The sequence below is a fragment of the Rattus norvegicus genome, chromosome 3 (genome assembly GCF_036323735.1).
Source record: "Rattus norvegicus strain BN/NHsdMcwi chromosome 3, GRCr8, whole genome shotgun sequence".
Lineage (NCBI taxonomy): Eukaryota > Metazoa > Chordata > Mammalia > Rodentia > Muridae > Rattus > Rattus norvegicus.
Genome location: NC_086021.1, coordinates 22,935,869 through 22,959,801, shown reverse-complemented (window position 1 = coordinate 22,959,801; position 23,933 = coordinate 22,935,869). Strand labels below are relative to the sequence as shown.

The following is a 23,933-nucleotide window of genomic DNA, read 5'->3' as shown; positions in this document are numbered from 1 at the left end:
AGCTCAAGGCAAGTGCATTGAAAAACTGGGCATTTGAGGTTTTGTTTAAAGAAAATATAGCAGAGTTGACAAACTAGACATGGTCATTCCTGGACCCATCCCTGTACCAGGCAGGCTGGGACAGGCTGGGGCAAGCTGAGACAGAAAGATTTTCTAGGTTCAAGAGTAGCCTAGGCCATATAGAGAATTGTAGGCCAGCCTGGATTATACATCCAGCTCTCCTCCCAAGTGTAATGAAAAATTTCGGTTTGCAAGTTCAGAGAAGGTGAGCCATGTCGAGGCTTCATAGGCATTGCAGGATGGAGGGTACAGCCATTTAGCTTTGACTGTGGTAGTTAGCTGTGCAGGCTTAGGCAAACATGCTGAAGAGCCTTAGGGAGAGAACATGGTATAGACACCTGTGTCTGCTATTAGTTCTGGTTCTTGTCCCCACAGCTGTGGCCTTCACCTCCCCTGAACCACCATAACCTGGTTCTGTGACTCACTAGCACTAAAGGTAGCAGGAAGAAGGCAGGGGAATGCCCAGAGGGAACAACTTTTCGTCCACCCTGATGGACTGGGAAACTGGTCCTAGATTCATCCTCCCCCACACCTATCTCCCGCTCTCCCTGCTCAATGATCTCTGCCAGGAGGACGTGTCAGAGGTCACACCTCTCTCCACAGCATTTCAAGTTCACAGTTTTTCTGTCCGTGTATTGACAAAAACATTAACCTAGCAGAGAGGACCTTCTGGTTCTGCTGGGACATTTTCTGCAGGTTCAGGGGTTGTTTAGAGAAATAGTTCAGGAGGGAAGGAAACACTTTGTGTTTAACAGAGTATAGAGTAATAGTTAGGGGAGGACCGTTGTTGTCAAGTTTGAATCTTGGCCATGCTAAGGCAACTTATTTCACCCTCAAGTCTCTGATTTTCATTTATAAACGTATTGCCAGGATTTGTTGTTAGTATATGTTATGTTTTGATTGCCTGCATTAGTCTGTTCCTCAGAAGACAATTAAGACCATCATTACTAATCTTTAGAGGATTTAAAACATAGCAAACTGGAGGATGGGGGGGGTGAACAGCTGGGCTGGAAAACAGGGAAACTGAAAACAGAAAGTCTCATTAAAAAGCTTTTGCCTCCCGGCTCCTTTTCTGCTTGATGAAGTTTGATGAGCATTTGTTTTTGTTAAAGCCAAAGGCATGGATTTCTTTTAAACATTCTAGAACTTTCAAATTCTTCTAACAATCTCCTAAAACATTCAGTGTGAGTTCTTTCTATCTAAAGAGATTTAAAGACACGAATCAAAAATTTCAACAAAGGGATTTTGTGTTACAGATGGGTTTTTGAGTGGCCTTTTGTTGGGGGTTGTATTTTCTTGGCCCAGGAAGAGCACACAGTTATTGGAAAGTGCTTGTATGTACAGTTGTCTGAAACCGGGGGAGCGGGCTATGGCCCAGCACAAAACTGTAAACTGATCTAAAACCTTCAGAGAGTTTTCTTTTGCAATCGGTCATGGTTCTTGAAGCGTGAACTTTGTAGATGATAATGTGTCACAGTGTCAAAGGTTGTGTGTAGCTGTTTAAGAGCTCAGAAAGGCCTGAAATGGAACCAGTCACTGGGAACTGAGGGTAACAGCATAACCCAGAAGGGACATGATCTGTGGTATTTAATCAGCTGCCAAATGTAGTCAATGCTGACATCTAAATGCTAGAATGTTTATGAAAAAGACTTTCAGGGGGAGATTGTCCAACTGGAAGCTTCTAAGTCTTAGAGGAGAAAAATACTTTTAAATTTTACTTAAAAAATATTTATGTGTGTTCATGTGTACAAGTTCATGTGTGGGAAAGCCTAGCCCTTAAGGAAGAATGTTTGGTGAGCTGTGTGAAGCATAGAAACATGTAATTGTTATTATTTATGTTCAGAGGAAACACTGTTCTCCCGGAGGTTTATCCAGCAGCTGTGGGCTTACTCTGGGCAGCTGTTGACATGGGGCTGAGACCTTCTAGTACCAGCTCAAGGTAGGAAATGCGCAGCTTCTGGTAGTGGATGGACTTGAGTTACCCCGCAGCTCTGTTGTGTAGTTTGAAGACTGATGCTGTTTGAACCTTATTTTCTGAATAGAGAGCACCCTTCTCAATAAATTTTAACTTCCCCTTTAAGCATATAGGATTTTGTTTGCTGAGTCAGGGAATTAGGATTTTGTTAAAGGCTCAGAAAATTTCTCTTCTTTTTAGTATTGTTTTCATTAGGGTGTGTGTGTGTGTGTGTGTGTGTGTGTGTGTGTGTGTGTGTGTGTGTGTCTGTGCACGCCTGCCTGCCTGCCTGCCTGTGCATATGTATATGTGTTGTATAGGCCCCATAGGCATAGGAATAGGAGAGGTGCTCTGAAGTGGCCCCAGGGCAGCTTATGCAGCATGATGGTATAGACAGGTTCCATGCTGCCACCCTGGGCAGTGTTTCTTTGTCCTGAGAGCTGGCTGCAGCCCTGCTCATATTGGGAGCTTTCAATTCCAGGCTGCAGTAGGTTTTTGGTTGTCACAGCAGAGAGTATCTGTATTCTCACCGCCAGGGAGGTGGGCTCCATTTGCAGAGAGAGAGAGATTCATGGGGAAAGGCTGTAGTGCATTTGTTAGTCTCAGTAGACTGAGCAGCTGTGAACTTTCCCTTCACTAAGGCCATCCCTAACTCAAGCCTTGAGAACTGTTCCGTACAGCTTTTACTCTGGACTGAGCTCACCCTCCCTGTTGCCTGCCCTGATCCTCAGCTTCCACCTGGTTCCCAGCAGCTACACAAACAGACCAGTTCTTTTAGTCTGAGGCAGGGATTTTGTTGCAGCTTTCAACCTGGAGTAGCAAGCGCTGCTGAGGTGCTGGGGTCCTCGAAGCTGGGAGAACTGAAGTAGAGGAGGAAGGTGCGGCCAGGTCGAAAGCTCTGGGCCAGGGTGTGGTGGTCTCACAGGTGGCCATTTCTGAGCACAGTCTCCACTGCTGTTTCTCACCCCCTGGCTTCTAATACTAGCAGGCAGGCCGCTTCTGACATTCCCATAGTGACGCAGGATGGGGAGGGTTCTGTGGGCAGCAAGTAGACACACCACCCAATCCAGATCAGGCGACCCAAGGGTGTCTGTTAGCCCCACCTCCACCCCCCCATGTCCCACCCCCATACTGTGGCCAAGCTGCTTAAGTGGTTCTAGCTGTTGTGGGGGTCCTGCAGCTGTGATAGGCTCCTCCTCTCCTGCCCCTCCTCCCCACCCACTTCTCAGGCCCTCCTGGGATAGCTGTCCTCCTCTGGGGCCCTGTACTTGCTCCCAGCCATGGTGGCTAGGCTCACTGCTCTCCTCCTTTACCTCGTTTTCTCCTTGGCCATCCTGGTCCAGACAGGTAAGGTGAGTGAGGGCTGGGGCACCCGGGGACCCCGCCCTGCTGCCTGGGGGTCGCTCTGTGCATGACCGACTTTGTCTCTACCTGGCTGGCCTGAGGTGTGGCTTCTGGGTAGGAATAGGGAGACCTGGCTGCTCTGGGCCTAGAGGTGAGGGTCTAAGATTTTCTGGAACTGTAGGGCTGGTATGAAAACACTAGGATGTTAAAATCCTCGCCAAGTATTAGTGATAACAGCTGTCCCCAGCAGTGTACCTTGGGAAAAACCTTGGAAAAAGCAGTCATTTTGAAAATTGGCCTTGAGGCCACCTGCAGCAAAAGCATCTGGAGAGCTTCCCAGGAGACTCTCTGGCCACTTTCATCGGGAACTCGGAGGGTTAGTAGAGAGACAAAGGAAAATTAGGGTGGGGGTGACTTGTACTTCTTAACAGCACCCTGCTCACTTGCCTTGCAGAGAGCGTCCAGTGTGTGCCAACCAGTGATATTGACAAAGATGTCTATCTCATGACTCTTGAGATATCTCTATATGTGTGTGGTTCTAGGGCTGGGAAGGAGGAGAGCCTTGTACATATCACGCAGGTGCTCTACTACTGCCAAGACACACCCTAGACCTTGGCAGAGTTTTTCAGAGACAGGATCTCTGTGTGTATGTCAGGCAAGTCTTGAACTTATAAGCCCCTCCTGCTTCTGCTCTGAAATGCAAGGATAAAGGTTTCGGACAGCTTGCAGATGTGTTTTTTGTTGTTGTTTTTTTTTATAGTTCCCTCTCTTGATTTCAATATACTCAAACACCAAGGTTTTTTGTTTTCCTTGCTGCCTTAGTACAGATGTGTTGGAAGAATTGAGGTCAGGGGCTATCTTTGTGGGTTGGTGTCAGCTCCACTCATCTCAGACCTACCCTGGACTCTGGTGAGCTTTGGCTGTCCTAACTGTATAGCAAGTCACTGAAATGGGTAGATGTTAGGGCTCGCCAGTCTCAGTGCATGATGACTTTTATTTTATTTTTGGTTTTGTTGTTGTTTGTTTGTTGTTTAATTTGAAAATCTTTTATAACGAAAGTTTTAAAAAAATGTACTTTGATGGCTAGTGGAAGATGCACTCTGTCTCATGCCTTAAAAATCCATTTTAACCTGTCATATGATAAATATCAATAGTCAGAAACCATATTTAAAAAGCACATGAAGGTCTTCAAGTGTTTTAGCATCTAGGGTTGTAAAACCAAAAAGTTTGATGCTTCCTTTGCAAAATTATACTCAGGAGAGTGGTTTCTGCTGTGCACAGTGTTTATCACTTTATTGTTATGAAGTGATACCCGACTGTCTCCTGAAGTGGCTGTTTTGGTTCTGGCCACCAGCAGTGTACTAAAGTAGCCATTGTGTAATGGCCTTGTCAGCACTTGTCAACTTTGTCATGATCTAAACCCACAAGATTTAGACATTTATTATACAATTATATTATAATTATTTATTTGTAATTATATTTAGTTTACATGCTTCCAATTACTACGGGGTTGTCTAAGATAGTTTCTTCTTTAATGAATTGCCTGGTCAAGCCTTTGGCTCAGTTCCTTGTGTATATTTTCTCCTGGTTCCTGCTCACAATGCTCTTTTTTTTTTTTTTTTTTGGTTCTTTTTTTCAGAGCTGGGGATCGAACCCAGGGCCTTGCGCTTCCTAGGTAAGCGTTCTACCACTGAGCTGAATCCCCAGCCCCCACAATGCTCTTTTTTCCTGTTTCCTTTGCTGTATTTTTTTCATTTTTTTCATTATCATTACAATTTCTATCTATTGATCTGTCTGTCTGTCTGTCTGTCTGTCTGTCTGTCTATCCAAGTCATTCCTATTGTTTGCCCTAATCTTAAGCAGTGTATGAAAGGACTGATAATTTCTTTATTGACTTATTTTAAAAAGTCAGTATCTTTTGCTTATCAAGTCATGAACTTTGTGTTAACAGACAAGGATGTAAAATATTCTTCTTTGCTCTCAGTTTATAATCTAGTACAACAAAACCAAGAGAATATAATATAAACAAGGGATTGAACCTAGCATAGTCGCTTACTAGCCAAATGCTTCTGAGCTCTATGCACAGCCCCAACCTTGTCTTTCTAAAATTATGCTTTGTTTTTGAGATCTACTTGCCTGCAAGTTTTTGCCACGTACAGCTGAGAATAAAATTTTCGAAGTTTTAAATGCTATTAGTATTCCTCCCCACTGCCATTGATTTTTTTATTTTTTAGAGAAGATCTTCCTTTGTTGCTCAGTCTGCCATGAAATCTCAACCCTCCGCCTTAGGGTTTACAGTGCTGCCACTGGAGGCCTGCCCCACTATGCCTGGCCTACCTTGGGCTTTAAAATATTGTTTTAGATTTATTTTTTACTATTTAAACACTAGAAATATTTTTCCTACATGCATGGATGTGTATCATGTGGTGCTTTGCGCCTTCAGAGGTCAGGAAGGTGTTCGATCCCCTGGCACTGGAGTTACAGATATAAGCAGCCATGCAGATGCTGGAAATCAGTTGCCAGCACCCCGGTCAGGTCACTTACAACCACCACAGCTCCAGGTCCAGAGGATCTAAGGCCCTCTCTGTAGGGACTGCACTAATACAGATTTAACCCCTTGGCCCCTATATGCATAATTTAAAATATCTTATAAGATGTAATTTTCTTTTACATTATTGATATTTCCCATTCAAATGTGATCTATGTGATTCTTTTAACTTTGGGTTTATTTTCATAATCTTATTCATTTTCATTTCCCACAGCGGTGTTGCCGAGCATTGTATAGTATAGATTCCTGTTATGAATAGGATCTTTTCCTCCTCCTCCTCCATTTCTCTAACTCATGAATATTGATGCCTGAGAAAACTTAAGATTTTTTTCATATTGAAATTAGCAGTAACAACCTTAACTACTTTCTAAAGTTTTGTGTGTGTATGTATAACATGAACAGCTTCTGATGATGGATGACCCATAGTCTCTAGTCTATACTCACATAAACACACACACACACACACACACACACACACACACACACACACACACACGAGAAAGAGAGAGCTAGAGAGGCAGAAAGATAGAGGCAAAGATAGAGAAACAAAGACAGAGAGACAGAGAGACAGAAAGACAGAGAGACAGAAAGACAGAGAGACAGAGACAGAGACAGACAGAGATGGAGAGAGGGAGACAGGGAACACTTCACTGACTGAGCTACATTCCTCCATCCATGTTTTGTTTTGCTGTGTAGCCTAGGAATGTGTCAGGATGCTTGGTTTTGACCAAGTTTTTGAAATGTATAGTTACAGAATACTCTCCATTTTGGTCTGTTTTATTTACTGTTATATCCCTAGGACGTGCAAGAGGGTAGGTGTTTTTCAGTTCAATGGAAGGAAGAACAGATAAATACCAAATTTTCCATTCACAAGCGCAGAGCTATAGTGATTTTGTTTTGAACCAGGCATAGTGGGGAAGTTGAAGTAAGAAGATGGTTTGTGTGTCTTCTTATTCTCTGATTCCTTTTATATGGTAGCTCTCTGCCTCACCAGGCTTCTTATTCATGAATTTTCATAACAGCTTTATTTGAAATTGCCTGATACTGGAATGAACGCATATGTCCCAGACAATGGAATGAACTGTAACAATCACTTGGTGCACTCCATTGGGAGAGATGGCTTCACAGTTGGGGTGAATGGACTCAGACAGTGTTAAACACTTCAAGCAGTACGATGCCACAAGTATTACTTTGTTGGAATTACCTCACTATGGAGGCAAAAAGCAAATTAGTGGTCATTTGGGGTCTGAGGTGGGTAGTGGATGGAGACCTAGGAGAGGTAGAGACAAGTATGTGTGTTAATCAGAGGTGAGGAGAAGGGGCCAGTATAGTGATGTAACTGTTCTTTGCCTGGACTGTGGTAGGGTCACATGACACATTTGACAAAAGTATGGATGAGCAAACATTCTCCAATGAACGAAGGTAAGTCGTTTAGTGGAAGTCTAAACCCAGTGTATGGTTGTGAGAATTTCCGTATTTTTATTGTGATGATAGACTATGTCTTGCCATAATGTGACTTTTGGAGGAAACTGAGCAAAGCACAAGAAACCTCTTATGTTGCTTCCTACAACTCTGTGAACCTGTAGTTATGTTGGTAAACTTTTGAGATCCTGTGGCTCAGTAATTCTGAAGACATCTGCATACATGTCATGGGTAGAGGGCAACACCATGTGTCTTCAATTGTTCTCTACTTTAAAAAATATATTTATTTATTTGCACTTTTGTGTCTGTTTTGGCTGCTCATACTTAAGTGCATCACTCGAATGCAGTGCCAGAAGAGGGCGCCAGATCTCCTTGAACTGGAGTGCGGGTGGTTGTAAGCCAGGTAACACATACCCCGTGCTAGATTTACAGCCGAGCACCACTACATCCGGCCTTTACATGGCTGCTGCACACCTGAACTCAGGCTCTTATGCTTGTGCAGCAGTAACGGTACTCAGAGGTCTCCCTAACCCCGTTTGACTGCTTGAAATAGAATAGACTTTTCTGACATTGGAATTGTAGTGCCCAGTTCCTCGTGCTCATGTGCACAGCTGGTTTCGTGCTTGGGCAGTCAGACTTAGGTTTTGGTTGGAAGCCAGGTATATTTATGGTCCTTAAGACATAAGACCTCCCTCTCTCCATCTCACACCCTGAATACTTGGCCAGTTCTCATCCTTCTTCTCAGCACACATTATACAGGGCATCACTGATGCAGATGGGAGCTGCAGAATTCCTGATCCACTAAGATGTGAGACATGTCATCTGCTGACTCCTGTGGTCCCTTACCGAGCCACTCTGTTAGGCTTCCCTCACCATGATGCACTTTATCCTCTAAGATTCGTGTCAGTGTGAGGCCTTCCTCTGTAAGTTGCTTCTGTCAAGTGTTTGTCCCAGCCACAAGACTAGAAGTCAGAAAGTGGAGAGATGGGCTGGGCTGTTCCTCACTTGGTTCAGAACTTGCTTGGTCCCTACCATCAGATAATCCCAGGCACAGAGACTGCAGTTACACATGCTGTCAAGGTGCATTCTAGCTGCAGCGTGGCTCAGGACTCTGTGCCTTTGCACCTGACTGATAGCCCATTGCGTAGCTGGACTGCATCATAGGAGATGACCTGTCCTCATCTTTCTCTAGTATTACTTCTCTCTTCCTTCCTTCTCCTCTCTCCCCACCCTGTTTCTTCTTGTATTCCTTTCAGCAGACTGGACTGCCCCAGTGATCCTGCACTTCTGCTTGTCATGCAATGGAAGATGGCTGTGTTGCTGTCTGCTCAGTAGTGTTACAAGTGATATGTGATTGGCCAGCATCACCCTTTTTATTGTTCTTGGGTAATTTTCCGTATTCCACGTGTTTCTCCTGAAAATAGATGTTTGAGTTGCTTTGTTTTTATTACAAATGAAACATATCTGAGAGCCCAAGGAGGGGCATTCCTGACTAATGGAGCACATATATGTTTAATGTCTTAAGAAACTTCTGGGGGTTTCTAAAGTGTTCCTACCATGTTCTACTCTCAGTAGCAATGCATGGCACATTCCATTCTTCCTAAGATTAAGAGGAACTTCCAGAGGAACAGACGTGGCTTAAATAAGAAAAACAAATTCACTCAAGAAGAGCTTTGAATCACTAATAAATGTTGACTGAAACACAGAAAAATGGTAGAACTACTTTGGAATGCCTCCTGTGTCTAGCTAGTGTCTGTGGACACCCGTGTGCTCTTTTTTTATTTTTTTTACTCTTTCCCAGGTGTTTGGACAGACCAAGGGTACAGATATGCATGCTTGAGGACATAATGTTTTAATTATACAGATGTGTGTGGCATCCAGCTTGAAGTTCTCTGTAAACAGGGCCAGCTGTCCCTGACATTTTCCTCTTCTCTGCTTTTTCTTTGTATAGAGGCAGACAATGAAAAATGATGATTTCTGTTCCCTCTGATCAAAGACTGTTAACCTTTCAGCTATAGCCTTATCACAAAGCGAAGAACTACTCATTGAAGGGGGGAAATGGGCCTGTTGATATTTTACAGGACTTTTTTAAATGTTAAAGATATTTTTGAGGGTGGGGCCAAGGGCACAAACACCTGTAATGTGTGCACTGTCCTGAGTGTCCTTACATTCTCAGGAAACAGGTGGCTACTGCTTTGTGTGTTCTTTTGGAACAAACTCATACCCTCCTGAAAGGACCAGAGTTTGTTGTGCTGATAGAGGGGGCATGTGGTAGACTGGGCTGAGGCCTTCACAGCCTCTGTTGAGGAGTAGTACTGGAGGGGGGGAGCCTTTCTGTCCGGTATTCTTAAACAATGCTTGTCATTTGGGGCTTTGATATGTTGCTTAGGCTATGACTTGGCAGGATACTTCCAAAGAGCAGGACACACAGATTGGTATGGTACCAAAGTGGCAGGAAAGCAGTTTGTTTTTTTTTTTTTTTCCATTTAAGAATTTAAAAGGAGGGCTCAAAACCTCTGCACTCTGTAATTTTGGTCAATCGTCACTGGCTATCTGTTAGTCTGGCAGGCATGAGTTTTAAAAACACGAAAACAGTATTGGAAAAGGATGTTCTGGCTCAGGGGGTAACCCAGGCTTTGCCAACCTGACTTTAAACATCTTTTTTCATAGAACTTAGCACAGCTAGTGATGCTGGGGGTGGGGTGGGCAGTGTAGGGAAGAAACTTAATTATGCAAATTTTGATTTTAATGCTTTATTTGTATGTTTCCTGGCAGGCTGTTCTTTAATCTCTAGAGCAAGATTTCTCAGAATTACCATATATTCTCATTAATTACATTAAAATTATAGCAAAGGTTGTTTTTGCTATAATCAAGAGTGATTTTGATTAATATTTAGGAAATCAAACCCCTCGCCAGCAGTGGGAATGAGAACAACCTTCTCAGTCAGTTGTCCTTTCTCTTCCTTCTCACCCCTTCTTGAAAAGGCCAAAGATACAAATGCACCAGAGGGATTTTTAAGATTCTGTTTGCTTTTGCAGATAGTTCTAAGGAAAACACTCCAAAATGGGAGTCCATTTTCCTCTCTCTTGAGTGTGAAGAAAGAACACACAAGTGCACACCAGCCTGCCTTGGCTGGCAACAAACAGTGCCAGGAGCACACACCCTCTCTTACAGGCTGACTGTTAAGTCAGCAGAGAATGCTGGGAAAATCTAGAAGATGAAGAAGGTAACATACCCATGTACCCATGTAAAGAGGACATGAAAATTGCAGACAGGTATTAGATTAAAAACTAAAGGACCAGTCGAAAATGATCTATCTTTGGTTTTAGAAACCATACCTACTGAGGCATCCCACATTATAACTTGCTCTGATTTCAATAGTTTGACATGTGTGTTTTTGTGCTTATGATCTGTTCATGAACGTTCATTAGTACACTATGTACAGTGTGAGGAGGAGCAGGTCATTGAGGGAGAAAAAGATACTGGAAAGATAGTCATTTGACACACTATAGTTTCTAATGTTTCAACCACACCCTCCTCCATTTTCCCTCTCTTCTTTCCATTCTTTTGTGTACTGATGCTGGAAACCATGACCTTGTGTGTGCTAGACACACACTCTATCAATGATTCTCTGTTGCCTCCTTATTGATCTGTGTAATAATTTTTGATCACAGGATAGGTGTAAAATAGTGTATCTTCACTATCTCCTCCTTCAAGGAGTGCTCAGTACTCTAATCAAAGACAGAACCCATTTGTCCATTGTCTTTTTCCTTGCTAACCTCTATGTTTCCTGCTTTTAGGAAAAAGTGGGGCCAGCTTACAGGTTCAGAGGTTCAGTCCGTTATCATCAGGGTGGGGGCAGGACAGTGTCCACACAGATAGGGGGCTGGAGAAGCTGAGAGTTCAACATCTTCCAAGGGCAGATAGGAGAAGACTAGCTTGCAGGCAGCTTTTAGGAAGTCTTGTCAGACTATTTCTTTCTTTTTTTTTTTTTTATTAATTTGAGTATTTCTTATATACATTTCGAGTGTTATTCCCTTTCCCGGTTTCCGGGCAAACATCCCCCTCCCCCCACCCCTTCCTTATGGGTGTTCCCCTCACCACCCTCCCCCCATTGCTGCCCTCCCCCCAACAGTCTAGTTCACTGGGGGTTCAGTCTTAGCAGGACTCAGGGCTTCCCCTTTCCACTGGTGCTCTTACTAGGATATTCATTGCTACCTATGAGGTCAGAGTCCAGGGTCAGTCCATGTATAGTCTTTAGGTAGTGGCTTGGTCCCTGGAAGCTCTGGTTGCTTGGCTTTGTTGTACATATGGGGTCTCGAGCCCCTTCAAGCTCTTCCAGTTCTTTCTCTGATTCCTTCAACGGGGGTCCTATTCTCAGTTCAGTGGTTTGCTGCAGGCATTCGCCTCTGTATTTGCTGTATTCTGGCTGTGTCTCTCAGGAGCGATCTACATCCAGCTCCTGTCGGTCTGCACTTCTTTGCTTCATCCATCTTGTCTATATGGGTGGCTGTATATGTATGGGCCATATGTGTGTGCATATGTGTGTGTGTGTGTGTGCATGCGCGTGCATGCACAAGAGTGTGTACATTTATGTGTATGTGTATGTATATGTGTAAGAAGAGAGAGAGAGAGACAGCGAGACAGAGAGATAGAGAGACACACACACAGAAAGAGAGATTGATATGTATAATGGTGCCTGTGGAAGTCCAAGAATAGCTATGGAGTTGATAATTTCCCATCTCTACATTGGTTCGAGGAATTGAGTTCAGGTTATCAGGGTTTCTGTTTTTTATGCAGAAGATAACTGTACAATAAACTGGATAACTTAAAATTTGAAAAGAAATAATAATTTTTTCCAATTCCCCAAAATAGAATTCCCCAGAGTTCAAAATATCAGCCGAGCAATGCCCCTGAGTGTTCCTGGATTTGAATGGAATCCTTCTTCCCCTTCCCCCCCCACCCCATTCTTAACTACTTTGTATCTCACTAAAATATAAGAACAGTTTCCTGTGGATAGATGTGATAACTTGGAAGCCTTTCTTCTGGATTTAGATTAGTGTGAGCAAAGGATGTGTCTCTCAGGTGAGTGGAATGCCATTCTTTGTCACCTTGAAAGTAAAATTATACAGATTTAAGGTTTAAAAATATGAAGTTAAAAGAATAAGTTTCAAAATTCAGACTCAGGACTAAACACTGTGAAAAGCAAGTCCAGGCAGCCCCGCCCTGCCGCTAGGACTAACAGACCATAAAGATAAAGAAAAGGAGTGCAGGAACCAGCCTCAGTTATCAGGACTGACCCAAACCATCTGGCAGAAAGGCACCTCCCCCAGCTTACTCAGAGTCACACCTTAACCAGATGTCCTTCAAACCCTGATACGCCCCTAGCTCCCAAAATCCTGTATGCTCCAGTCAATACGTACTCTCCTGCTGTGCTGTAATCTCACTGCCATGTTTAAATGAGCCAATCACTTATAGTTGCGCCAGAAATTAGCCAATTGTGTGTAACCGCGCCAAACCCCCTAGCCTTCCCTATATAAACCCCTGACTTTTGAGCTTCGGGGTCGACACCTCTGTCTCCTCTGTCTCCTGCGCCGGATACGTGTCAATCCGTAGATCCCTGTAATAGAACTCTGTAATAAACCTCGCCTTTGCTTATTACATCCAAAATGGTCTCTCTGTGTCTGGGGTCCGCGATTTCCCGCGACTTTAGAAAGGGTCTCTCTTCTGGGATCTTTCTTTCTTTTTTTTTTTTTTATTATTAACTTGAGTATTTCTTATATACATTTCAAGTGTTACTCCCTTTCCCGGTTTCCGGGCAAACATCCCCCTCCCCCCTCCCCTTCCTTATGGGTGTTCCCTCCCAACCCTCCCCCCATTGCCACCCTCCCCCCATAGTCTAGTTTCTTCTGGGATCTTTCAACCTCAGCTTTCACAAATCCTTTGTAATCACAGTAATTACAAGAAGCTGTGCAGACGAGAGGGTCATGGTACAATGTTCACAAATGCCAATGTGTAGCAAAGGCCTAATAATACACTAGGTGTGAATTATGAAACTCAATTAAGGCCTTTGACAGTCATATTGCCCAGTTAGAATATACATAATTATAAGTAGGACTCCATTTTTTTTTTTTACAAAAAGAATATTTGCTTGTTAAAGTGTGACATTCAAGAGTTAGCTTAATAGGATGTGGAAAGATTTCCCAATGAATACTGCAGACCTCAGAAGAACAAAGGGGAGCACATGGTTTATTTTAAACAGATGTCACCTGCTGTGGAAACTTCTTTCAGGCAAAGAATACAATGTTCTTACTGTACTCCAGGCCTGTGATGGATTGTTATATACATAGGAGAAAGGGGGAAATAGTCTCTCTATTTCTGCCTTGAACTTAGATGCCTAAAGCAACACAAATCCATCCATTAACATTTTGGGTATTAGGCGGCTGAAAGATTCCCACTAGAATAAAGTTCAGCTTTAGCAGCGTTGTCCTCCTCTGAAGGCTCTAGTTTCTTTGCCTTTCCTGAGTTTGTTCTTATTGTTTGTTTTGTTTCTTTTTGTTTTGTGAACTGTGTCTTCATCTCATGGATCATGGCTCCTTCCCCTGATCCACTGAATACATGTTGTCTGATTATCACTCTTCTCTTCTTATCATGACCCCAGAACTCACTTTAAGCCTGTCCAGATAATACAAGATAATAACTGTATCTCCAGGGGTTGGGGATTTAGCTCAGTGGTAGAGCGCTTGCCTAGGAAGCGCAAGGCCCTGGGTTCAGTCCCCAGCTCCGAAAAAAAGAAAAGAAAAAAAAATAACTGTATCTCCAATACCTTAGAAGCTAGCTTAGTTACATCTTATAGTTATTTCTGCCTCATAAAGTATCAACTGTGTATGCCCTGACACTCGAAATGAGAACACCCCTGAGGGACTGCATGCATTACAGGAAATTGAACATTACATCATTAGCATTGTGTCGTGATGTCACACTGTTTTTATTTTACGTAAAACCACAATAGATTCTCAGAAAAGATCATATCTAGACAACTTCCATATATGGATTTAAAAACAGTGTACGATCTTATGAAAACCAGAAATGAAAATTCCACAATATGTGTGTTAAGTGCGGGGTCAGCTGAAATGACTCAGACCCATTGCAGGGGCCTAAGTACTTTTTCCTTCCACTAAGTGGTGGTTAATGAGCACACAGTAAGCTAAATGGACTGTGCATGCAGTCTTCTTCTTTTGTAGCCTGGGTTCTGCTATTTTTGCACAGGTCTGGTATTCATGTTTTTGCATGTGTCTCATTTGGTAATATCTATGTTACTCACAACACAGGTCTAAGTGTGACAAACATGTTGAGTGTACAGTGGGGTTGTGTCTCAGCGGCTCTACCACAGGTGTCTTGCCTCAGGCCTCTTGGGCATTCTTTGTGCAGAAATGTTAGAACTCATCTACCCAGTGATCCCACAGGGATGTGGGGTGATAGCCAGGACATAATGATTCTCTGTTTTTTTGGGGGGGGGGAAGGAACATGATGCTTTAAGTGTGTTTTAAAAATTATCACTTTTACTTTTGAAATTATAACATAATCCCAACATTTCTCCATTCCCTCCACTTCTCCTCCCACCAAACCCTTCCATGTGGGCTGGAGAGATGGCTCAGTATTTGGAAGTGTATTTTACTCTTCCAGAAGAACTGAGTTTGGTGCCTAGTACCCTTGGCAGATGGCTCACAACTGCCTGGACTTCTAGCTCACAGGCTCTGATGCCTCTGGTTGCCTTGGGCATTCACACATACACAGGATGAAAATAAAATAAAATAAAATGTTAAAATGACTCCCATCTACTCTTGCTTGCTCTCTTTCAAGTCCACGACCTCCTTTTTCATTAATTGTTGTTACATGCAACTATGTATAGATTTTCCTACATACATAAATATAACCTATTCAACCTGTCTAATGTTGCTTGTATGTTTATGTTTTCAGTACTGACTACTTGGTATTGGGTAAAAATTGACCTGCTCTTCCCCGGGGAAGACTATCAAAGTCTCAGCATTTCTTAGTTGCATGTAGTTCTTTGTGTAGAGTTGAGGCTTCACAGGCTTTCATCCACTTTGGCATGTCTATTAGCTTGGTAAATCAATTAATTTATTGAGGCTTAGTTACTGAGAAGGAACTGTGTGACTGAAAGGCAGCTGCATCACCAAAAGCTCACCACAGAGGCTGGGGAGAGGGTTCAGTCCATAAAGTGATTGCTGCATTAGCACAGGAGTCTGAGCTCAATACCGAACACCCACGTGACAAGCCAATGCTAGTGGCACACACTTGTGCTCTCATTGTTGGTGAAAGGGGGAGAGCAGATCCTTGGCAGTGAGTAGCAAGCTGACTTGACTTAATTGCTATGTTCTGTGTATGTATGAAAGATTCTGTCTCAAAAAAAGAAAGGCCTTCAAATACCCACAAAGGTGTGTGTGAACCTAAACATAGAAACATCCACACACACACACACACACACACACACACACACACACACACACACACACACACACACACCTGCACATACATCTACAAAGTTTGGTTTTGAAGTTCCATCCCAGCATGGGTGATAGCTCACCAAAGCTGTAGACATAGAGCACTCTGAACAATTTACAGGTAGCCCGAGGAACCAGAGGCATTTTGTTAAGTTTTATGTGCCCTACAAGTCTACCTTCTCACTGTAGGAAGGGGTTAGCAGTGACTGACTTCATGGAGGACCATACTTTGAGCTGTTGGAAGGGACAAAAGTCCTTAAAGAAAATGGTGTGCAGTAAAGAGTCACAGGGTAGGTTGTAGCTAGACTGGAACTAAAATCCTTGCCCTGCCTTGTTTAGAGCTGCTTCACTCCAGTCCGTTTCTATCTTCAAGAGGCCTCCTTCATGATATACCTTCCTCCTCTTCTTTGAGGTAGGGTTTCAGCGTGTAGCCCTGGCTGGCCTAGGACTTGACACGTACACCAAGCTGTACTTGAAATCGCTGTGCATACCAGGCTTGCCTTGCGCCTGTAGTAGAACGTCTGCTGACTCCCAGTTTCTGGGAGTAGAGAGGCTCTCGAGAGGACCTGGATTCAGTTCCCAGCATTCACACGATAACTCGCAGATGACTCTAAGTCCAGTTTTAGGGGGTCCGATGCCCTCTTCTGATCTCCAAGGATTCTTGCACACTCGTTGATTTTGTGTGTGTGTGTGTGTGTGTTTGTGTGTGTGTATCATATTAATAGCATATATTAAATAAGTAAAAAATATATTTATTTCTTGCCTACGTAGGTGCAGAGTATCACTCTTTGCCTTTGCTGAGGAAAGGTTTCCTCTTTCAAATTAGCTGCCCCTAAGCCATCATCCAGCTCACACACAAGTCTTGAATCTCCTTCCTTCATTTAAAAACTACCTAAAAATTAAAACTACCTAAAAACTAACTTAAAATTGTCTTCTTCTTTGCAGGATACGGAGACTTGGATGATTTTAATCTGGAGGATGCACTGAAAGAAACTTCCTCAGTAAAGCGTGACTCAAACAAACAAGTCCACCAAGCAAACACAAGTTGTCAGCCATGCACCACACTGACAATCTTGCCTTCAGAAAAGTACACGCATATGAGACTAGCTGTACCTCCATCTACCTGTTTGTTCTGTTGTGCAAGGCTTGTGTCGTTTTGTCATACGTGTGTCATCTTCCTTTTTTTTTTTGGTTCTTTTTTTTGGTTCTTTTTTTTTTTTCGGAGCTGGGGACCGAACCCAGGGCCTTGCACTTCCTAGGCAAGCGCTCTACCACTAAGCTAAGTCCCCAACCCCTCATCTTCCTTTTACATTTAGAAAATTTCATAATTTTCATTATGTGGAAACCACAAGAGAACATGCATCTGCCTTCACCTTTTTTCTGTTGTACAAAAAGAGAACTCCAACCCATTTCATTCCTCTCACTGTTTTGTTTTGAGACAGGGTCTCTTGATTCAGCCCGAGTTGTCCTGAAATTCTCTGTGCCAACAAGGCCGGCTTTGACTTGGGTCCAGTACTAGAGCAACAGTGACTCTTGCCCACTGATGTGCATTTCTAGCTTCAGAACCCATGACTTTTTATGATTCTTCAGTGTGATCCCCACAATGGCCTCGGGGACCTATACCGAGACCATTGTCACGATGTGACTTCTGTAAACCATAAAGCAGCCCCTGTGTTTTACAATCTGCTTCCTTTTGTCCTCCCTTCTCCCTTCAGAGAGCCACTTTAGCACCACGACTAGAAGGACAGGAACAACCAGAGCCCCATCAAATCCAGCAGGTAATGAGGTGTGGGAAGTGAGGAAGGCCAGACTCACCTGAGAAGGGACACAAGGAGGGACTCGTTAGGACTCCATCTGGGAAAGGGTCAAAAGGAGCCGTGTAGAATTTTTAGCGGCACATATGAAAAGTTAGCAAAGGCACCCATGTGAATGTTAGATTTAATTCAACAGAATCCCATCTGGCTGGTCACTGTGCCTTACGTGAAAGCCATGCGTTTCCACTTCCCTATTGCTTTGGGTGACGATGGCTGCCAGAATCCAGGTACAGGAGGCAGAAGGGGTGAGCTGAACTTGACTTAAGCCCCAGCCGATCCCCATAGCTCCCAGGTTAAACATGAGCCACTCATAGTAGAGCAGAGTTGGGCAACCTGAGGCCTAAGGAGAAGTCTTCAACGAAGATATTCAGATGTTTTCTTGAAATTCTCTAAGTTATTGAAGATATTGGAAGAGTTTGTGTATGTGGGTCACATCTATAAATACTTCTCATCTGAGAACTTAGAACTAAAAACTGATATTAATCTGAGGAAAATAAAAAGCCATATGCATTTACATATGTGGTGGGTTTTTATGAGAAATAACTGTGCTTATAAGGTGAAAACATAATTTAGAGTATAAATGACATTATTTTATAGTGTTCTGTAATGTCTGGCTTCAATAGAATGCATCTGAATTCTTTGTGTGTTTGTGTGTGTGTGTGTGTGTGTGTGTGTGCGTGTGCATGTCTGTGTCTGTGTGCGCCTCTGTGTGTGTGTGTGTGTGTGTGATTGCATGCATGTCAGTGTGTGTATATGTGTGTGTGTATGTTTGTGTGTCTGTGTGTGTGCATGTCTGTGTGTGTATATGTGTGTGTGTTTGTGTGTATGTGTGTGTGTATGTGTGTGTTTGTGTGTGTGTGTGTGTGTGTGTGTGTGTGTGTGTTACTGTGAGACAGACCTAGGAATCACTATGTAGACCACACTTTACTAGACAGACCAGACTGGCCTCAAATTCACAGAGATCTGTCTACCTGCCTCTACCTCCCCACCCCCCGAACCCTGTGCTGGGACTACAGATGTGTGTTACTACTCCTCCTGGATTTTTAATAGCTGCATCTGGACTGAGCAGTTTTAAGTTCCTGAGGTTCAGTACAACATGCGGAGAAAATCCAGACTCATGCAAATATGTAGGAGAAAAGGGGAAAGAACTCAATGTACTTTTTTCCTTTAGTATTTTCTTATTTATTTACTCCCTTTTTGTCCAAATTGCTGCCAGTTTCCCTGCTGCCTTACACAGTCTCTCCCTCTATCTCGCCCCTTCTCCTCAGAGAGGGTGGAACCCCCAGGGTATCCGTCTCCACTCCCCAACCCCCACACCTAGCTGGTACATCTAGCCTCTTTGGGACTGGATTCATCCTCTTCCACTGAGGCTAGTAAGGTAGCCCAGCCAGGGAAACAGGATTCACATGTAGGCAACAGCTTTAGGGACAGCCCCTGCTCCAGTTGTTTGGAGCCAACGTGCCCAAGCTGCATATCCGCTACACATGTGTGGGGACCTAGGGCCAGATGTGCATGCTCCCTGGTTGGCGGTTCAGACCTTGAGAGCTCCAAGGGTCCAGGTTAGTTGACTCTGTTCATGGTCCTTTGGAGTCCGTGACCTCTTCTGGTCCTTCAGTCCTTCCTCTAGCTCTTCCATTGGACTCTTCCTATTCTTTGAATGGATCATTCACAGTTTGCTAGCACTGTGCACTAGTCACTTGGAAACACTGATACCCCAACCAATGCACAATGTAATATATTACAGAATCACACCGATTCCTGTTGCCACCTATCTTATTGAACAAAGCGTTCAGTAAGTCATACAGGGTGGCACCACCTGTAATCCCTGCACTGTGGAGGCAGAGGTGGGGAGAATACCAAAAGTTTGAGGATAATCCTGTTCTGTATTGCAAGTTCCAGGGTACTCAGGGTTACAACAGCAAGATCTCTTGTCCAAAAACAAATAAGCAAATAAATGATGAGTAAAACAATGATTTAAAAAACCACCTAGATATTGAAAAGCTGCTCATATCAAAGCCACCAGTAAGTTTTTGGAAAACTGTCTTAAATTCCAAGTTTCGTTACTGGCAGCAGATATGATCAAGGGAGGCTGCAGGGATAGTTCAGTGGCGCAAAGCACTAGTGCCTGTGTGGCAGCATTCCTCTTGGAGGCTCTGCGGGGGAGTTATTTCTCTCCTTTTGCCATACACATTCTTTGGCTTATGACTACTTCGTTCATCTTCAAAACCATGGATATGCCAGTGTTTCCTCTTTCAGTTTGTCTATTTTTCCGTATCTGTAGCCCAGGCTCATTTGAAATTTGTTATATAATTCAGGCTGCCCTCTAAGTCCTCCTCCTCCTGAGTCTGCCTGTCAGATTCTGGGTTCATAGGTGGGCACCACCACACTTGGTTCTCATGGATCTTCTGTGCATACAGTCCTGTCACCTACAGACCGTTTTCAATATCCTTTCCTCATTCTTGCTAGGACTGCTGGTACTGCATTGAATAGAATTGGTAGATTGGACACGGTTATCTTGTTCCTCAGGTTAGAAGGAAATCTTTCAGTGTTTCCCCCTTGACTATGTACCCTGGTGCCATCCTGTGTGGTCTCCATTCCGTTGGGTGACATCGCTTTCATCTTCGTTACTTTTCTAGTTGCTGTAAGAAAGCTCCAGGGTGGAAGTCGCTTAAGGGAGAGTTATTTTTGCCCAGTTTGAGTGATGATGGCATATACTCAGCTCACTCCATCACCTGTGTACAGGCTAGGATCTCAGACCGAAGAACCATGTCATCTGCCGTAGGTGCTTCTTTTCAACACAGTTTACCGAGTCAAGATGATCTCCTACCATATTGCTGGAGGCCTCTCTCTCAGGAGGTTCTAGAACTCATTGAGTTGACAACTCGCGCTAACCACTCTAGCTTCTATGGCTGATATGTGGAATTATCATCAAAAAGATGTTAAATTTTGTCTATTTCTCTTTCCATACCTACTGACATGATCACATGGTTTTTATGCTTCATACTTTTAATGTTTAACGATTTAATTTATGTTGAGCAGTCCTGTGTCCCGGGCATAAATCCAGTTTTGATTATAGGGTGCAATCTTTTAAATATGCTGTTCATTTTCTTTGCTAATGTAATGTTTCCTTGATTTTTGCCTCTATTCATGTAGTTTTGCTTGTTTTTGGCATTCTCCTCTGGCTTCGCGTGAGGGTCATGCTGTTCTCATGAAGTGAATTTGGAATTCTTTCCTCCTCTTCAGATCTGCAAGGATTTGAGAAGGATTAGATTTAGCTTTTCTTTGAATTCATTTTTATAACTTCTCTTACCTGGATATTTCTTTGTTGGGAGGTTGTTAATTATTCTAATTATCATCCATCCGTTTATATTTTGATTTTTCATAATCACCTTAATAGTTTGTGTGCTTTTAGAACTCTATCCATTTCCTCTAGCGTGTCTGATTTTTTGGAATACATTGTCCATTGTAGTTTCCTTTGTACCTATTTAGTATTAGTTGCAATGCCTCCTCTCCCATTTATAATTTTGAGTCCTTAGAACAAGTTTTGAATCTTGTTTTCTTTTCTCAAAAAGCCAACTCCAGATTTCCTTTCTTTCCTCTCCTCCCCCTTGTTTTTCCCCGTTTGTTCTGAGGAAAAACCTAGGACCTCTAAGTAAATGCATGCTTGCTTCTGAGCTACGCCACCAGCCCACAAGAACCTTAGCTCCATTAAAGCTTCCTGATGGTTTTCTTGTCTAGAATTCTTTGTCCTCCCTCCTTTCTACACATCCTATTCCTATGCCACTTCTTCCTCTTCCTCCCTCTTTGGAGACTGAATCTTACTATCTTGGCAAGCAGTCCTAGCTGGATCTCAAATGTCAGGTCCTCCCACCTCAGCTTCCTGGATCGTGGCCGTGCACCAGGTGGCCTGCTCTTTCCAGCTTCGTAACAACTTTTCCTCTTATGGGCCGTGTTTCTGTTGCGAATATCTGAACTCTTTACTAAGCATTCAATTCTGAAACACTTCCTTTTGAAAATTTAATGGTTTAATATTTAAGCAAATAGAACCTATCAATTTGCAGTTAGTTTTATAAAATGAAACCCATTGCTTTTAGTTTTGGAAGTTTAATTATTCCAGCACATTTTGCTGAAAAGATTTCTTCCTCCCTTGAGTTACTTTGCATATGTATAACAAAAATCACTTGAGCAGATCTGAGGTCTTTTGAGCTCTTCATTCTGTTCTGTTGCCTGTATCTATCTGTCTGCCACATCTTTGGTAAATGTTAACTATGAAATATTAGGTAGAGTGATTCATCCCACTTTATTCTTTATAAGGTTTAAAAACGACAATCTCAGGTTCTGCCTTCCCCAAAAAGTTTAGATCAAATTTGACTATTTATGGAAAGAAACAATCAGTGGGACTTCTATAGGCTTTCATTGACCATAGAGAGTGTGGGAGATGATGTTGCTAGTGTGGTGTGTTTTCTGGTGTGTGTCTTTATTTGGATCTTCTTGGTTTTATACCTTTAGGTTTACTTTACGTTTATAGTAATTTCCCTCACCTCTGCTTTAAATACTTTGCTTTCTGAGACACTGCTGAAATGAGTTCAGTAGCATCGACATGTAGTAGTGATGACAAGGCAGCATCCAATCCATCACTTACAAAATGCCACAGTAGTTCTCCTTTACTCTTAACCTGGGCCCCATGTAACCCCACTGATCACGTTGGAGTGACACGCAGGAAGCACAGAGACAGAGACAGGAAGTGGATAATAAACCTTACATGTCACCTTCCAGTGACGTATTCCCAACAATTGGCCTGTAGGGTCATTTCACGTTTGACTACAACACCCATTTGTTTCTTGTTCTGTGACGGTGCAAGTGAGTTGTTTGGAAATCCTTGTTGTTTTTTCTTTTCATTTCTTTCTCTTTTTGTTTTTGTTGTTGTTTCTTTAATGCAGGGTTTCTCTTGGCTGTCTTGGAACTCACTCTGTGGACCAGGCTGTTTTCAAGTTCAGAGATCCTCTTGCCTCTGTTCCTCAGAGTGCTGTGATTAAAAGAGTGCATCGCCATAGATCACATGAAACTCAAGACGGATGACCAAAATGCGGATGCTCCACTCCTTCTTTAAAAGGGGAACAAAAGTACCGTTAGAAGGGGATAGGGAGGCAAAGTTTAGAGCAGTCTGAAGGAACGGCCATTCAGAGCCTACATGTGGCTCCACATGTGGCCCATACTTATACAGCCACCAAACCAGATAAGATGGATGAAGCAAAGAAGTGCAGGCTGACAGGAACCAGATATATATTTTTTCCCAAAATGTTTTCTGCTGAGTGTTTAGAAACTAGCTTTTTAGATCTTTGATCCACTTTTAGTTGATTTTAATGTATGGTATAGCATGATGGTCAAATTTGCTTCTTTAACCACTTTCAGTTTGTAAAGCAGTTCTCTGTACAGCACATAAATGCTAGCTTATAAAACAATTCTCTGCACATTACAGACAACACCAGCTCATTCATCTCTGGGCATCATAATCTGCTGTTTAGTTCTTGCACAAACAGTGGAGGAAACCATAGCTCATAGGTCTCGGGGATCGTCTAGAATTCCCTCTCCATGTGTGCAGCAGATCTAGGCTCATGTTTTAGCTCTGGTCAAGTGGTGAGATATGGGTCTCTCGGTCCCCAACCTATGAAGAATGGTTAGAATCTCCCTCATTTAAACCTGTTCCATCTCTTTGCCATCTTTTTCCGGGTAGTCATGAGGTTGTATAGGAGCTTAAATAAGTACTAACGATGGTCTATTCACGGTGTGACTTCCTTAAACTATGATGTAGGTATGCATTTTATTATTATTTATTTTTTATTGCTGTTTTCCCTCCTACTGTCAGAGAGAGGGGACCACATCACCACTACTACAACGAGAAGGCCAGGAACAACTAGAGCACTGTCAAATCCTATGGGTAAGACAAGCTCTCAGAGGAAAAAAGGAAGGAAGGATTTTCCACATCAGCTACCTGTTTCAGTGGGTATCCTAGTTTGTGTTTCTATGGTGATAATTAAACACCATGATCAAAACCAACATAGAAAAGAAAGGGTTTATTTTATTTGGCTTATGACCACCAGTGTAGGGATGGTACCTTTCACGGTGTACCGTGTCCTTCCCCACTGATCGATCACTGAGAAAATGCCTAACAGCCTGAGCTTATGGCGGCCTTTTCCTAAACACGGTTCCCTCCTTGTAGATGGCTCTAGCTCATGCCGACATAAAAACTACCCAGTACAGCAGTG

The 23,933-nt window shown here is 43.0% G+C and overlaps 1 long non-coding RNA gene across 1 annotated transcript in view; it reads left to right on the top strand.

Moving 5' to 3' along the window:
• The window catches only part of LOC120101881 (uncharacterized), a 64,036-nt gene that overhangs the window by 20,241 nt on the left and 19,862 nt on the right, over window positions 1-23,933 (top strand). The window contains exons 3-4 of the long non-coding RNA XR_010064713.1: window positions 4,998-5,033; window positions 16,799-23,605. This is a non-coding gene — a long non-coding RNA (uncharacterized LOC120101881). The remainder of the gene's footprint in view (window positions 1-4,997; window positions 5,034-16,798; window positions 23,606-23,933) is intronic.